This window comes from Malus domestica, chromosome 10 (assembly GCF_042453785.1).
Source record: "Malus domestica chromosome 10, GDT2T_hap1".
Classification (NCBI taxonomy): Eukaryota; Viridiplantae; Streptophyta; class Magnoliopsida; order Rosales; family Rosaceae; genus Malus; species Malus domestica.
This window is the reverse complement of record NC_091670.1, coordinates 7,467,647-7,484,151: the sequence shown is the minus strand read 5'-3', so window position 1 is coordinate 7,484,151 and position 16,505 is coordinate 7,467,647. Positions and strand designations below refer to the sequence as shown.

The 16,505-nt window shown below is 38.7% G+C and overlaps 1 long non-coding RNA gene across 1 annotated transcript; it reads left to right on the top strand.

Annotated features, from left to right (window-relative positions):
* The first annotated feature begins 6,967 nt into the window (after positions 1–6,967).
* Positions 6,968–11,263, top strand: LOC103445013 (uncharacterized). Its single transcript, XR_530711.4, has 5 exons — positions 6,968–6,982; positions 7,070–7,183; positions 7,749–10,063; positions 10,543–10,630; positions 11,040–11,263. It is a non-coding gene; the product is annotated as an uncharacterized lncRNA (long non-coding RNA).
* The last annotated feature ends 5,242 nt before the right edge of the window (positions 11,264–16,505 follow it).

Genomic DNA, 16,505 nt, shown 5'->3' with positions numbered 1-16,505 from the left:
TCAAGAAAAAGCAGCTTCCCTAAAAATAAAAATAATTTATTGATTTATTACCTAATTAATTTATTAATTAGCTAACAAATCATGAATCTCACCCAAAAAATCATCCAAGTGGCCGGTGCTCCTCCTCCCAAAGGGGCTGGCCACACCCTTATATAAACATCATCATTTTCTCCAAAACCTAAGTTCTACACTTTTGCTAAATTCTTCAAACACTTTCCCCTCAAAATTCTAACTTTGGCATCGAAGGTTCTTCGGCCAAAGCCTCCCCCCCTGCCAAATTCATCGTGGGCGCGTGAGGCCTTGACCTAAGGTGTTGTTTGTTTTGTAGGTGCAATTTTGTCCAAGAACAAAGAGGAAGAAATTTGCATCCACAAATTGGTGCTTTCCCTGAAAGTTTGATTCACTCGCTTGAAGAAGACTCTTGCATTCAACGTTTCTAATTTCTCATTCATTTGTAGATTTTTTGTACGTTCTACTTCCTAGCATTTTTTTTTATAAAATTCTTTGAATAAACGTAAAAGAAAAATACAATGACAAGAAATTTGGAAACCACAACGAACGAAACTTCCTACATTCAAAGATCCGGATCAAGTGATGAAGATTGCGATGTAGCCCCACCACGACGATCCACAAGGCTCAATGTGGTGGCAAGAGGAGCAACTTTACGACCACGGAGCACCACTACCATGGCAGTCATAAGGACCACTATGGCAGTGGGGAGTAGACTAGCTCCATGGCAGCAGACCATGGCCTTATGCGTTGCCATTACAGCAGCCTAAACCCAGGACTAAGCCCAAGCCCAAGCGCTGGCAGCAGCTGCGTAAGTAGCCAAGCATATGGCCTAATTTGCAGCCCACGACGTAGGGCAGTTTAGCCAAGCCCAACACGAGTAGGCTCAAACCACTGCCCAAGATGCATTGCAGGCCCAAGCTGCGCTGACCATTCCCTCGACCCAGATCCAATGCACTAATAGCGTCGCACCACGCCCACGAACCCTGCACGTGGCATGACCCACTTCCGCAGCACAACCCATTCTCGTGGCTTACTCGGTGATCCCGATCGGTCCATGGCCGGTTCAACCGTCCTGGCTTCAGATTTCTAAACCGACAATTGAATCGAGGGCATTTTCACCCAATTTCTCTGCAGATTTGACATCCCAACTCAAATCTCACTCCCGGAGTCTATTACACTTCCACTACTCAAGGAGATGTATTCCGTCCAAGCTCTTCCAACCTGAATGGCGAACAACATTTGTCTCAACAAGTCATAGAGTTGACAAGTGCTCTCGTACAACAGACAACCTTGGTGAATCAGCTCTTGCAGCGTACCGAGATGCAATGTGCCCTAGAAGAGGTATCCTAAGGTAGGACAAAGGCAGACGATGAACCTCTCTAACAGCGTCCCAACAAGCAGCCATTTGACCAGTCACGAACCAAGCGTTATAACGGAGTACACTCTTGACTAGGCCCCCGAGATAGCGTATACTTTCGTCTTAGCGCGCGGAGGAGTGTGCACTCTCGGTTAGGCCCACGAACGAACGTACACTCACGGTTAGGGCCACACTCCGATAATCAACATGAGCAACCATCCAGACGAAGTGTTCATTCGCAACAATGCCCGCAAGGAGCATCATTCACCTCATATCAAAGTAGGCAGCACAGCGGACAGAGAGAAGTAGTTACTCAATCCGGCTCAAGTTCAACCAATAGCCTGCGAGTTACCTGCTCGCCTGTTAGGAACATACCACATGCACCGCAGTCGCGGCATAGACGAGCCGAACACATGGAAGAGCAACCTAGACCAGTAGGTCATAACCGGGGGCAGCTGAGAGCTCCGCTACCCCTAATAAAGGCAAATTCAAGAAGAAATAAAAAGACTCGTGATCGAGCGATTGCGCGATTTCCAGCGCAACAAAGCTACTGACAAGGCGTTCCAATGAGACATGACTAACATAAACAGGTTATCTTTCAATGAAAGATCGAGCAAACGGGACTATCCCATATAGATTGTCGAATACAAAGATTATTTATGTTCCAACAAAGGTGGCAGCTCAGCCTAATGGCACAATGGAGGCAAACGAGTACCAGAATGACACACCAGCCCAATTACCAAGAATCAGGGGTAGACTTTGTTCCTAACACTCCAGACGATTCAATACTGAAGCAGCACATCACCAGTAGCCGAGCATTATGGACCTAGTGGTCCAATTTCTCTTGTTGCGCACAAGCTGGCCCAAGCTAGCTCCATCTATGTTTTCACAGCCGTGCCTACTTGCTCTGCGGCTCCCGACAGCTATTGATTTATCACCATGGCTCATAACTATGCCAATCTTACACCATGGCTCCCAACCGTGCCGATCTTACCATGTGGCTTGCGCCAACCAAGCCTCAAAAGGGCACACGACGAAACACCTAATGATAGCGTAATAATTCTAGGAGTAGCTCACTGCACTTACACCCTTATGCGGGTTCCACAAGCAGTTCGCCAAACAAGACCTCGTAAGCTGAGGATTATTTCAGTTGTTCAGCAGTACAGTTTTTCTCAGCAGCACTCACGACAACGACTTCTATGCTCTCCAGTGTGAGAGGGTAAACCAATCTCTGGACACCCATCTGGGTAAGCTCTTCAGTGCGAGAGGATAAACTAATTTCTCTCCAGTACGATAGGGTAAACCAATCCCCTAGAGAGCGAAAGGGTAAACCAATATCCCGACACTCATCTGGGTAAGCTCTCCAGTGTGAAAGGATAAACTAATTGCTCTTCAGTGCGAGAGGGTAAACCAATTCCTCGACACCCATATGGGTCTGCTCTCCAGTGCAAGAGGTTAAACTAATTGCTATCTAGTGCAAGAGGGTAAACTAATTACTCTCTAGTGCGAGAGAGTAAACCAATTCCCCGACACCTATATGGGTCTGCTTTCTAGTTCGAGAGGTTAAACTAATTGCTCTCCAATGCGAAAGGGTAAACTAATTCCCCGACACCCATATGGATAAGTTCTCCAGTGCGAGAGGGTAAACTAATTGCTCTCCAGTAAGAGAGGGTAAACTAATTGCCCGACACCAATCTGGGTAAGCTTTCCAGTGCGATAAGGCCACATAGTTCAAAAGATCGAATGCTTGAAGACTAACTAGGCAGTGAATTCAACAATTCGCTCATCCGACACTTCATCTTTAGCAACTCCAATCTTGGCAGCTCAATCCATGATTGTTCCATTTACGACAGCTAAGAAATCAAACTCAAGCAGTTTCCTCATTTTTGGTAAGCAGCCCAAACTGTGGCCCATGACACGCCACTTCCTCGGCCCATGCTGAGCCAATCCTTGGCTTCAGTCAAGCTAAGTAGCACAAGCAATGGCCTCTGCCACACCATTTCCTTGGCCCATGCCAAGCCGACTCTTGACTTCTGCCAGCCGACGTGCCGCACCACCTCGATAGCAACCTCATGGCAGCACCACCCAAGAAAAAGACAAGGATAATTAAGTTTTTCTTACATCAGTGCGGCGCGGAGAAGACAAAGAAATCAATGGAAGGTGGTTCTATGCACGGGCAAGCAAAGAAGAGTGCTAGGAGAGAAGGAACAAATATCCTCTAGTTTTCTCGCTTTCTTGTAGGGACACATAATTACCCTCCAAAGTTGATTTAATCCCTTAATTAAGGTAGGCTTAAATAGGCTTTGAAGGCGATTTATTTATCTTTCCTAGAAGAATCTAATTCCAAGTCCAAGTGAGAATCTGCATCAAAGCTGGAGATCTCTACACATGCTGCTCTTTCCTGCGAGCAGCTCAACAAGTGTGGGGGCATTTGTGAAGCCAAAAATAGTCAAGAAAAATATGGCGGCGACACATGAATTTTTGGATAAAAAGACAAGATTACCCTTGAGGTACATCAGGATTTCTATGCGCAAGCAGTGAGCAATCATCCCTCAATCAAGTCAAAATGCCCAAAATAGGTATTTATTCAAAACCTATTTCATTTATCCTCATCAAATCTTCTCCACGAGGTAACCCCCAAATCATTCCTTTCTAATTATATTAATTAGTTAATTAATTGATTTATTACCTAATTAATTTATTAATTAGCTAACAAATCATGAATCTCACCCAAAAAACCATCCAAGTGGCCGGCCGGTCCTTCTCCTCCCAAAGGGGTCGACCACACCCCTATATAAACCCCCACATTTTCTCCAAAACCTAAGTTCTATACTCTTTCTAAATTCTCCAAACATTTTTCCCTCAAAATTCTAACTTTGGCATCGAAGGTTCTTCAGCCAAAGCCCCCCCCCCCCCCAATTCATCGTGGGCGCATGAGGCTCTTGGCCTTGACCTAAGGTGTTGTTTGTTTTGTAGGTGTAATTTTGTCCAATAATAAGGAAGAATAAATTTGCATCCACAATCATCATCATAAGTCATAAGACTTAGTAGTAAATCTAAAAGGTTACTCATAAAATGTAACTAAAATTTAGGGGTGGGTTCAAAAAACCGAAAACAGAAAAAAACCGGACCGAAAACCAGACCAAGGCCGAAAAAAACCGAACCGAAATTGTCAAACCAAACCGAACTGAATTTGGTTGGTTCAGTTTCGATTTTTGAGGTTCGAAAACCGAACCGAACCGAAATATATTTTAATTATTAAAAAAAAAAAAAGTTCACATCCAAAGGGGTTCGAACCCATTCTCACTTAGTTGAGTATCTTTCCCTTAAACCATTTTGACAGCAAGTTTTTTCTTGCTAATACCATTATGAGTAGCATATTTAAAACAAGATGGATCATAATTGTTTAATAGGTTATCAATTCCCATCTTTCATTCAATCCCCACCTTTCATCTTTCCCAATTCTCATCTTTCATCTTCTTTAACCCTAGCCGAAAAAACCATATTTCATATTTCTTTAACCCTAGCCGAAAAAAACCATCTTTCCCAATTCCCAATTCTCATCTTTCATCATCTTTTTCTTCTCTCTCTGTTTAACTTCATCTTTCTCACACTCTCAAAGAGTACTGCAATGGCACCCATAAGTCTTCCTCCTGGATTCAGATTCCACCCAACGGATGAAGAGCTTGTTGCTTACTATCTGGATCGAAAAATCAATGGTCGCACCATTGAGCTAGAAATTATCCCAGAGGTCGACCTCTATAAATGTGAGCCATGGGATTTTCCTGTATGTACTTGATTTTGTTTTGTTCGATCTGCAAGATGGAGGTAAAGGTTTAATTCTTGGTTTTTTGGGTGAACTGGAAAAAGAATAAATTGTGGGTTTTTTTTTATTTTTATAATAATTGATGTTGCAGGTTTGTTAATTCATGTGTTCATTATAGGAATGCATCATGGATTTGACTACAAGTTTGTTAATTTTAATAACAAACTTCAAGCTCCAGATTTAAAAAAAAAAATTCATGGAAAAAACCGATCCGAAAAAAACCAAAAAAAAACCGAACCGAACAGTAACTTCGGTTTGGTTTTCGATTTCGGCCAAAAACCGAACCGAACAGAACCGAACCCACCCCTACTAAAATTCATATTTATGTAGGTATGTTTAATATTTGCTAAAGAAAACATTTATGAAAATATTTATGTAGGTATATTAATTACCACTCTTATTTAAGTGAATTAGTAAATAGTTTATATGGAATCCATTCTGATTTCGGAAGGTTTTAATAAACAACTCCAACATGAATCCGATTTTGACTCTTCTCCATTCAAACTCCTCAACAATTCAATACCCCTCAAATCAATTCCTCCCACTTTGATCATCAATTAGTAAATGAGCCAACTTCTGATGAGATGCAACAAAAATGAAATTCTTCGAGGGATTGAGGAAGATCATTAAACTGTAAGTATGTAACGATGGTGGCTAAAAAAACATTAGGTTTATTAATCAATTTGCCCCTGAAATTATTATTTAGTCTCATTTTAGCCATGAACCTGGTTTTATCTCACTTTGCCCCCTAAACTGACGTTTTCGTCTCATTTACTCACAATCACCCTTTTCATTCATTCCGTCATATAGACACTAAAGTAAAGGATAGTATGGACGTTTCATTTTTACCATAACTCTTTGCCTCCAATCCTGCCAGCTAAAATGATCCCAATTCTATTTTTGACAATGCAAACTAAAATTTTGATTTTAACTTACAATAAACTTTTTACAAGAAGATTAATTGTCGATTGAACTCAAGGACTAGATTCGCAAGCCTAAATTCATTTCTCCTCTTTCACTTAACCTAATTTGTTTCCCCAACGTTTTTTGCTACAATTCACGTGTAGCCTAGTAAATATAGGGTGATCACCCAAAATTTCCATGTAAGTACCGCATCGCTAGGCATGGGGCATATCTTCACCTATGTAAGAAACGAAATGTCCATATTACCTTTTATTTTAACATGTGACGACCCGTCCCTATATTATTTATGTAACTTCTTTTCGACTATGTGCAATGACTATTATGCCCTTATTGGCAAGTGACGTCGTACTTATATCGCTTTTATTTTATTTCTCGCTATCACATTTAAATTGTACACGTTGTTACGAGTGTATGAGAATTTCTACCAGTGTAGAAACACTGTTACAAGTGTTTTTCATTTCTTTGTACTATAGAAAATCTGAAAACTTAACCCTATCTCTTCTTTTCTTTTAATGTAACCCATGTCTTCCCCTTTTTACTCACCACCAATCAATTTCCTTCCCATTTTCTTTCACCCAATCAATCACCTCTCTTTATCTCTGCCCAACCAATCAGAAAGCAACCCTCACATCACTCTCTCTCTTTTCTCTCTCTTCCTCATCGAGCTCTCTCTTCTTCTCTGCAACCTTCTCAAATTCACACCAAAACACACAAACGTGACAAAAAAAACTATACCATTGTGTTCATCTTGACTCCACGAACTCAACCATACCATTTGATCATGTGTTGACTGAATTTTGGACGTCCAACTCGGAAGGTCTGACTCGATAAGTTTTGGTTCAACGATTTTCATCACGGCTTAGGTAAGCCTTGGGAAATCCTAAGAACTTTCATATCATTCTTATGAGTTGACTCTGATCTTGTGTACATGTTTTCAACAAATGTCTTAGCATAGAAAGCTCGAGGGGGAGACTGCTCAGTTTTCCAGCAAAGGAACTGTGACCATTTGGTCATTTTCAACTCATTTTTCCGGCCAACCTTGACCACGACTGGACTCCTAATAGGTATAGACTTATTCTCTATATTCCTAACTTCAAAATGGCTTTTGAATCACTGAGTTTGGTCAACTATCGAGTTAGAAAACAACCCTGAAAGTTGGGAAGAAATTCAAAAAAATCTGGAAAAGTTTGACCGTGGCCATTTGGCCACTTTCAGGCCAAATTCCTAGACGACACATACCACATTTGAACTTTCTGTGAATATGGATCGATTCATCTCATTTCTAGCTTTAATTTGGTTTTTGTAGAATTGTTTTTGGTTGAGAATCGAGCTCGTTAGGAGCTTGGGAAGTTGGTCCAAAACCTACAAAAAAAAATTCAGGAACTCACGAGGAAGGCAAGTACGTATGTACTCGCATGGGCGCGTATGGCTGCCTGTGCAGCCACTTGTGGCGACGCATGGTGGCGCGTCCTACCTCCGGTCGACGTGTGGTCGACGTGCGTGGGTCCATGACGTCGAGTATATCATTTTCGTATATTCAAACCTTATGTTTGAGTAATCTATGGAGGTTTTATTTAAGTTTCTGTATATGTGTTAATAAACTAATTAAATTAGTAATTTCACATTTAGGGAAAACGTATCCCGAGGACGTACGGGGTCAAGCAAGGTTCGAAGGCTTCATTTGGACTGCGTATCTGTGAGTGGGCAGTTTATTTTATACCTATACATATTGATAGTTTCCCTAAATGTGTAGTTACTTCACTTTTACACTTATTGCCAAGTGTTCGTTATTGTGATATAAATTGTGATAAATGCTGCTATAGGGTTGAGATATTACTATCATGACATTCATACATATCTGTACATGCTCATCTTGTTGTACCGGTGTTAGTACTCACCCCAGGGCCAGTGCCAGTCCTTCACGTGTATGTTCACATCGCACCATTCGCTTGCCTTGGATCCAAGTTAGGTGCTAGTCCTGTCGGGTAGATTGCATTAAGCAATCCGACTTGTATGTGACCATGCTTCTGCACCAACTTTCACGTGATCGTAGTACTAGAGGATATCAATTATACCCAGTCTTGTTCGTATAAGAAATTATCTGTTTGAACTCGTGTGTCAGCCTAGATGGATGAACACTTAGCTATACTTGATTATCACATGATTATATTATTGTGGCATTTGATACATCATGACTTGACATATTTCTGGTTATAATACTATTATAATGCTGATGATTTATCGTTTACATACTTACGTAGTATGTTTTAAAGAAACTATACTTGTTTTACGGCTAGGGGTTAGTATATTCGAAAATAAAGGTTTTTACAAAACGTTGTTTTGCTGACCCACTCAACTTTGTTTTTCGCTCCTCCAGGTTTAGTAGTTGTGCTTATGTATTTACAAGGATTCTGGCAAATCTCAGGAGATGATTACCTTCAGTGGCATAACCCTCATCCTATTCATTATATTGTCTTATGCTCTATTATCACGTGTGAAAATGGTTCAATCCCGCTCACCTGCGCACTTCTTTGTTTAGGCACTTTTAGGTTTAAATTTATTCATATTCTTTTTCCATTACACTACACTTTATGGCTTCGTCACCCTTCAGGTGTCGGCCAGCACAACTCGATTCAGAGTCCAATGGAACTTTCCGGGTCGGGATGTGTCATAATGTCTATTAGAAGGAGTGGAGGAAAATGGGTGAATTGAGACTAAATGAGATGAAAATAGCAATTTAAGCAGGTAAATATATTAATAAGCCTAAAAGAATAACCAAAATCATCGTGCAAATATAATATCTGTAATTTCCCACGCTCACAAGTGAGATAGAATTTCCTACATGAGGATGTGTTATAGAGAGATTTTATTTCTATTAAACTACATGAAGAAGAGAAATAGCGTTTGAATCCGAAATGTATTGATTTGAAGTAAATTAAGATATTATTTTACAATGTCAATGTGAAGGGGATATAAAAAGAAGCAACAGAAAAAGAAAAAAAAAGGTTGTGTGGTAGCTTCCAGTATCTCCATGCACCAAGTAGGTATTTCCCAAAATACTTGTGAGCTTAATACATAAGCTTTTCAGATAATCTCTCATCGCATGCACACAACTCGATCAACTCCCATGTCTCAAGAAAAACAGCAGCTTCCCTAAAAGTAAAATTAATATTCCCTCTTCATCATTCCACACACACACACACATATATATATATAATATATATATATATATATAATGTTATTCTTATCATATTTTTGTACTATAATTGTATACCACCTTAGATGGCATCTGATGTGGACAACCACATCATTTAAATTAATTAGTATTTAATCCAAAATGTTAATCAATAATTAATAAAAAGATTATTAATTAAATGATGATTATGGTATATGAGGAGTCTTCTTCTGTCATCTAAGATTATTTAAGTATTTTAATTAATAAAAAGATTGAAATTAAATGATGTAGTTTGTCTAACTCATCTACTACTAAGATAGTAAATAAATATTATATAAATTATGATAAAAACAACATTACTCTATGTATATATATAGGTCATAAAAAAGAAAATAGATCATGGAAAAGAAAGTTCCAACTTTAAATTGATATGCGTGTAAACCAACCAATCAAAACACCCCAATTAAATTAATAAAAATTGAAAAGAGGATGTTTAGTCTTCGTCAAGTTTCAGAGCCATATTCTGGAGCCTTCCTTCGTAGTTCTTAAGTAGTACCTTTCACTCTTATCACAACAAATATATTCTCGATTCTTCTTTTCATCATGCAAATATTATATTAGTGCGAGAACCATATATAAATCTCATATCTATATAAACTAGTGAAAATATATGCAGTTGTGTTTCTCTCTGGTGTTTCACTGATCGATCATTGTCTTGTGTTGGAGATGAATGAGCCTAAGTATGGTTACCCGTATCCACCTGCTCAAGGTACGTACGAACGTATTCTACTTGTTATTTTATTCTTTTCTGATTACCAAACTATATATCATATGTGCAGTGCAGGGCTTCTTTTAATCTTTTGCTCAATTCATAATTCTGATGTATTCTTTAATCTATATGGATAATGATTACTGGTTTAGCCGTTCGTTGATCGATCCTTCTTTGATGATCATGATCATATTATTTGCTCGTGTTTGTTTACAATCTAAAGAATATATTTATGTTTCGATCTGATCTGTATTTTATATCAAATAATTTGCTGCATCCCCATGGATTAACCATCTCTAAATTATTTTCATCTTTTTGATATTGTGCTAGGACTGCTTGGACTTCTTCTAAGTACATATGATTTGATGATAAAATAATTAATTAGGATATCGAGATCATGATGTAGTTTATTGGGAATTGATAGCATTTAGGAGCTAGATTATTGATTAACATAGTTTTTACTTGTAAATCGATGTCAGGGCCTTATCAAGGACCTCCTGTGATGGCTCCTCCACAATATAATGCTGCTCCACCACCAAAAAGAGAACCAGGTTTCCTTGAAGGATGGTATTAACTTTATTCTTTATTTATTCCATATTTTTTTCTGCCAAGTTAACTTTTATTTCTTTCCTTTTCTCCTTATTACTTTTAGCAAAATTTATTTTAATTCGACAACGTCCTTTATGGACTTGTTTGAAAATGTTTATAAAATAGTTCAAAATATTTTTGGTGAAAATATTTTTAGAATCAATTCTTAATAAAAATGCAAGTGCTTTTGAAATTTAAAAACATTTTTGTTTTCTAAAAGCGTTTTCAGCTATTCCAAAAGCACTTCTGAACAAATCATATGTTTATATAAATGTATGTATTATGTAATCACATGAGGATGCATGTATGAAAAAGGGATGTGGTAGTTTCTTTCTAATATACTTCTTATGCAGTTACTAATTAATTTGTTCTTGCACTAATTATGCAGCCTTGCAGCGTTGTGTTGCTGTTGTCTCTTGGATGAGTGTTGCTGCGACCCCTCCATTATATTTGTTACCTGATAATGTTATCATCTTTTGGAACAAATTGAAGGGACAGTTTGTGTTTCATGTCTTTAAATACACACAAATTTGTACCGACCATCAAAACATATACCTGTATCTTTATAAATATATGTTTGAGTACCACTAAATATATTTATGTTTGTGTGAAGAGAGTAAGTTGAGGTTTCATTATAACATCAATTGGTGATAAAAGGAGTACCTATACTCCTTGTAAGCATTAGGAGCCTTCCTAAATAGAAAGCCCCTATCAGTACTGAGGGTCACTCTTGACCTTGTAACCCACAAACTTGACCCGATCGATTCTCCCTCATCCGTCCTTTGTTTGGGGTGATCTTGGTTTCTATGGAAAGCCTTGATGAGATCATCATTCTAGTAGCGTCAATTTAGTTGAGGAGCCACCGGATTTTATGAAAATATGATGAGAAGGCAACAATACGTTTTGACTTTCTTCGCCGTTTTTTCTAGTGTTTCCGGCAACCATTTCCTTCTAGTGAGGTATGAAACTTTATCTACTCTTCGTTATATACATGTTGGTATTCTTTGAATTGGTCTTGTGTCCATAGTATTGGGATCTAAACCCTTGAAATTCCAGTTTTGGCAAGTGCGCTTGGTTGGTTTCCGGCCACAATTAGTTGCAGCCCCAATTATGAAATTTGATTCCCTTGTCGAGCTCTAGCTACCCCATAAGTTTGACCATTTTGGTTAAGGTCGAAAAATTAAGTTTACAAAACCCTCCACCATGGTTACCAACATATGTGGCAGTGCATGGGGTCGTTCACGAGTGTTGTCTAAATTCTAAAGACCTTCTAGTGACCTGTGAACTTGTGTCGAGCTTGATTTTCCGAGACAAACTTGTGAGTTCACAAGATAACTAACAATTGAGAAATCAATATTCATACAATCATCATCATCATAAGTCATAAGACTTAGTAGTAAATCTAAAAGGTTGTTTAACTCATAAAATGTAACTAAAATTCATATTTATGTGGGTATGTTTAATATTTGCTAAAAAAAAACATTTCTGAAAATATTCATACATGTAAAGTCTGTACCTAGACCGAAACACACTTCCGGCTAGCTTTCCCTTAAGGAGTTTTGTCTTTGTCAATCTAGTAAAGTTCGTACCTAGACCGAAACACAATAATCTCACATCCCAAACTCCATACACTATTCAACATTTAATTTTATTTAACATTATGGCTGCATCTACTTTCGAGTTAGACTGCTTGCATACTCTGTGAATGGATCAAGTCAATCGTAGTTCACCATCATAAGAGAAATTCAATGTATGCTACATTTTTGAATATCCATACTTAGTAGAAATGAAGGTTTCACCGAAATAAGAAATACAGTGACGATGGGCAAAATCTGACTGCTAGGCTTTATTGGGTTTTTAGTGATGCTAACATTGATATTCAAGAATGATTTGCAGCATGTTGACCAAAAGTCAACCATCAGTCAAAGCAGTCAAAACTACGATCAACAATATTTATCTGTAAATTCTAATCGGGAAGATTTGCATGTCGCATTTTTATCTGTAAATTCTCAAAGGCGTTGTGTTACATACACAACCACATACTATAATTCCATAACGATCCAATAGTCAGATCTCCGCCTATCACACAATCGAGTGGCAGTCCAAAACGCATACACTTACACATGTTTAGTGTAACGACTTGTCCCGGATTTTACGAATTGGAAAGACAATTTTGTAATTTCACTTTGGTTGGGAGATATTTTGAAATGGTTGCTTTTTGGATCTTGTTTGGTGTGCCATATGGGGCTTTTTGGTCCCCTGGCTCACTCTCTCTCTTTCTCACCCTTCTCACCTTCCTGTGTACAACTCTCGGACCTCTCTCTTCTCTCCTTCTCACTTTTCTCTCCCATTTCCTTCACCCTTGAGCTCTCTCTTCTACAAACTCTCCTTCTCCTTTTTTAGCTTCATTCACATGACAATAGACCTCATCACTAGATGAGGAGACCTCGAAAACCCCAGGCCAATCGTCGTGGAACCCTTCCAGTGATGGAGTCACTGTTCATTATCTTCCCTAACGAACTCCAACACGTTTTGCGGTTTTTCCGATGTTGGTAAGCTTCTAGAACCTTTGCAATGTGTTTTAAGGTTAGATCGAAGCTTGTTTTAAGTTGCACACAATTTGTTATACGCAGAAATAGCTCAAAGTTAGCTTTTCCCAGATTCTGGCGAGAAGCCGAGACTTCCATGCCATTTTCTAGCCAACTTCGGCCACCATACCGCTCCAAATTGGTGCGAATCTATTCTTCTCATCTTAAGCTTCTTTTTGGCTTTTGAATCATTGCAAATGGTGTAGAAATGTGCTCGAACAGAGCTCGGGAAGTGTTGCCCAGTTTTCTGCTGAACCCACGGCCTGAAATTCGATCAACCCGACCCGTTACCCTTAAACCCGAATCCAAACCAAAGTTGCTACTGACCTAACCTAGGCCGTCAGCTCACTAAACAAAGCCCAGACTTGAAAACTAGATTCGACCTGACCTAATCGGTTCCCAGGTTCCAGGTCAGTGCGTGGGTGCGCGTGGATGCTTGTCATGGTCGACGCATGAAGCACACGCGCTTTCGTCGAAGGTATTGTGCTTCGACGTCGTGGACGGCAGGACTGACGACTTTTTAGGCCAACTTTATGGCAACCCAACTCAGAGCGTGGTGGCACGTGCGTGGGGGTACCCGAGGTCCCCCTTTAGGTTTTTTGATGTCCTGAATCCGTTAACGACGTTTGTTTTCTCAAATTCAATTATTATAGTAAAATTTTATTAATTGGTCCCTTTATGTGCTTAGGTGCGTTTGTTAGTGGCATTTCCGTCTTCTCTAGTTTGCACGGCTCTTCAATGACGGAGTAAGGTAAGTGGACCCCTTTCCAAAATGCATGATTTTATTACTAGAAATGCATACATGAAAAGCATGATTTTTTTACTAAGTTTTATGAAACCTTTATGAGTAATTTGGATTTACACTTTATGAAATATCATGCTTTATCGGATTTATGTCCCTTGAAAGATTTATGATTATATACTATGAACATGGTTTATGATGATGATTTGAGCTAGAATGCTTCTATGATATATGATATGATGTTTGAGCTATTGAGCTCTGATGAGATATATTTTGGAAATATTATGTTTATGATTTTATGTGCTTATATATGCCTACGGGCGAATAATTTTATATATGACTTCGGTCGGGTGATGAAGGGCCTATGGGCGAATAATTTTATATATGACTTCGGTCGGGTGATGAAGGGCCTACGGGCGAATGATGGGCGAATAATACTTATATATGGCTTTGGTCGGGTGATGAAGGGCCTACGGGCGAATGATGCCTATATATGGTTTCGGTTCACCTACGAGTGAATGATACTTATATATAGCTTCAGTCGGGTGATGTAGGCCTAACGAGTTAATGATACTTATATATGGCTTCGGTCGTCCCTTCTCTCTCCTTTCGTCCCTTCTCTTCCTCTCATTAGTCCAGTCATCTCCTCTTTCTCTGGTTCGTCTATCTCCCATCAGATGGGAGCTTCCTCCCCCGCAGCATCTGCCTTTCATTTTAATCATTTTTTTTTTCTGTCACACACACATACGCATACTCACACACACACCCCATGTCCTCCTAATTTAGCATACACTAATATAATATAATTAAAATAGTTATTTCTTCAAAATACTTTCGATTCGTAACTCCAAATTCACTTCTGCTTGCGCTTCCTCATTCATCTTGTTGAGTACTTCAAGAATACGCTAAAAGAATGTTTAGTACGTCTCACAACACGTTAGTCAATGAAAGTCAAAACCTTCGCCTATAGGGCATTTTCGTAAAATCACATTTTTAAAACTTATTAAATTGAAAAATTAGGGACGGGCTGTCACATTCTGGATTAGTTGTATGCTATGAACACGTTCCACAATTGCATACTCATTATAGTTAAATTTACAAGTTTTATTTATGTTCGTTCTTTCTTCATAGTTCTCATGCATGTTAGTATGACTTCATCACCTTCAGGTGTCGGCCAGCACGTGCCTACATTGATGTTTGGAAGATATCGGGGTTGGGCATGTCATTTAGAGTATTGTACCAGTATACGGTCGTAGGATGCAACTCACACGTGTATGATGATATTATTCAGCTTGTCCATATTACGAACATGTCATTCTACTTACACGAGTATGATAATGATGATGATGATTGTATGAATATTGATTTCTCGATTGTTATTTATGTTGTGATATGCATACACTTACACATATTTAGAGTATTGTACCAGTATACGGCCGTAGGACACAACTCACATGTATATGATGATATTATTCAGCTTGTCCGTATTACGAACATGTCATTCTACTTACACGAGTATGATAATACTATTGAACTTGTCCATACTACATACATAACATTTAGCTTACATATGTATGATCCATAGCACGGACATGACATTCAACTTGCACATATATGATTCATATTCAGCTTGTCCGTACCACGAACATGACATTTAGCTTACACATCATGACTTATATTTAGCTTGACCATACTACTAACATGAAATTCAGCTTACACATGCATGATTCATGTTTAGCTTGTCCATACTACCAACATGTCATTCATGTTACACGTATATGATTCATACTCATCTTGTCTATAATACAAACATGATATTCAGCTTACACTTATATGTGTTATCTTACAATATATTCAACTTGTCCCTACCGTGGACATGTCCATTCAGCTTCCACTAGCTACGGCTATTGTATTGTTACATTTTCAACTCACACTAGTTACCGCTTGTATATGGAATTGTATGCTATACTACTTGACTTAGTGGCATAGATCTTCTTGACGTCGAGGTGATTTGTTACAGCTTTGATCAGTTCCTACTCAGTAGAACTAGTCCCTTATGTCATTTTTGTATGAACGTCTATGTCTTAATGGATGAGAAACCAAGATTCCCTAACACCTTCATGTCTTCCCTTTTGTTTTTTGTTGTAACCTTATGCATGTAATGGATGATATACAATCCATTAGGTGTGGCCCTTTGGGGATGTTGTGTTGAAATAATTATAAAGTTTTCAGCAAGATTTTGAATTTGGGCCTAAACCTATTTTCAAAGGAAATTTTGCCGAATTTTTAGTAGATTATTCGAAGCTATTTATTACACGTATTTGCACGCAAGTTATTGTTTCGTCCTCCTTCGAGTGTCGACCAACCCATTTCGATTCGGGTTTCCATCTAGTTATCTAAATCCGGTGTGTTAGAAGAAATCATATTTAATGATCCGGTGGCCTCCTCACATCGGATGATGAGTGTGTAATTAAGATCTAGAAGAAGGTTTGCAGTTTCTTGTAGTTCATAAGGGGCAATATGG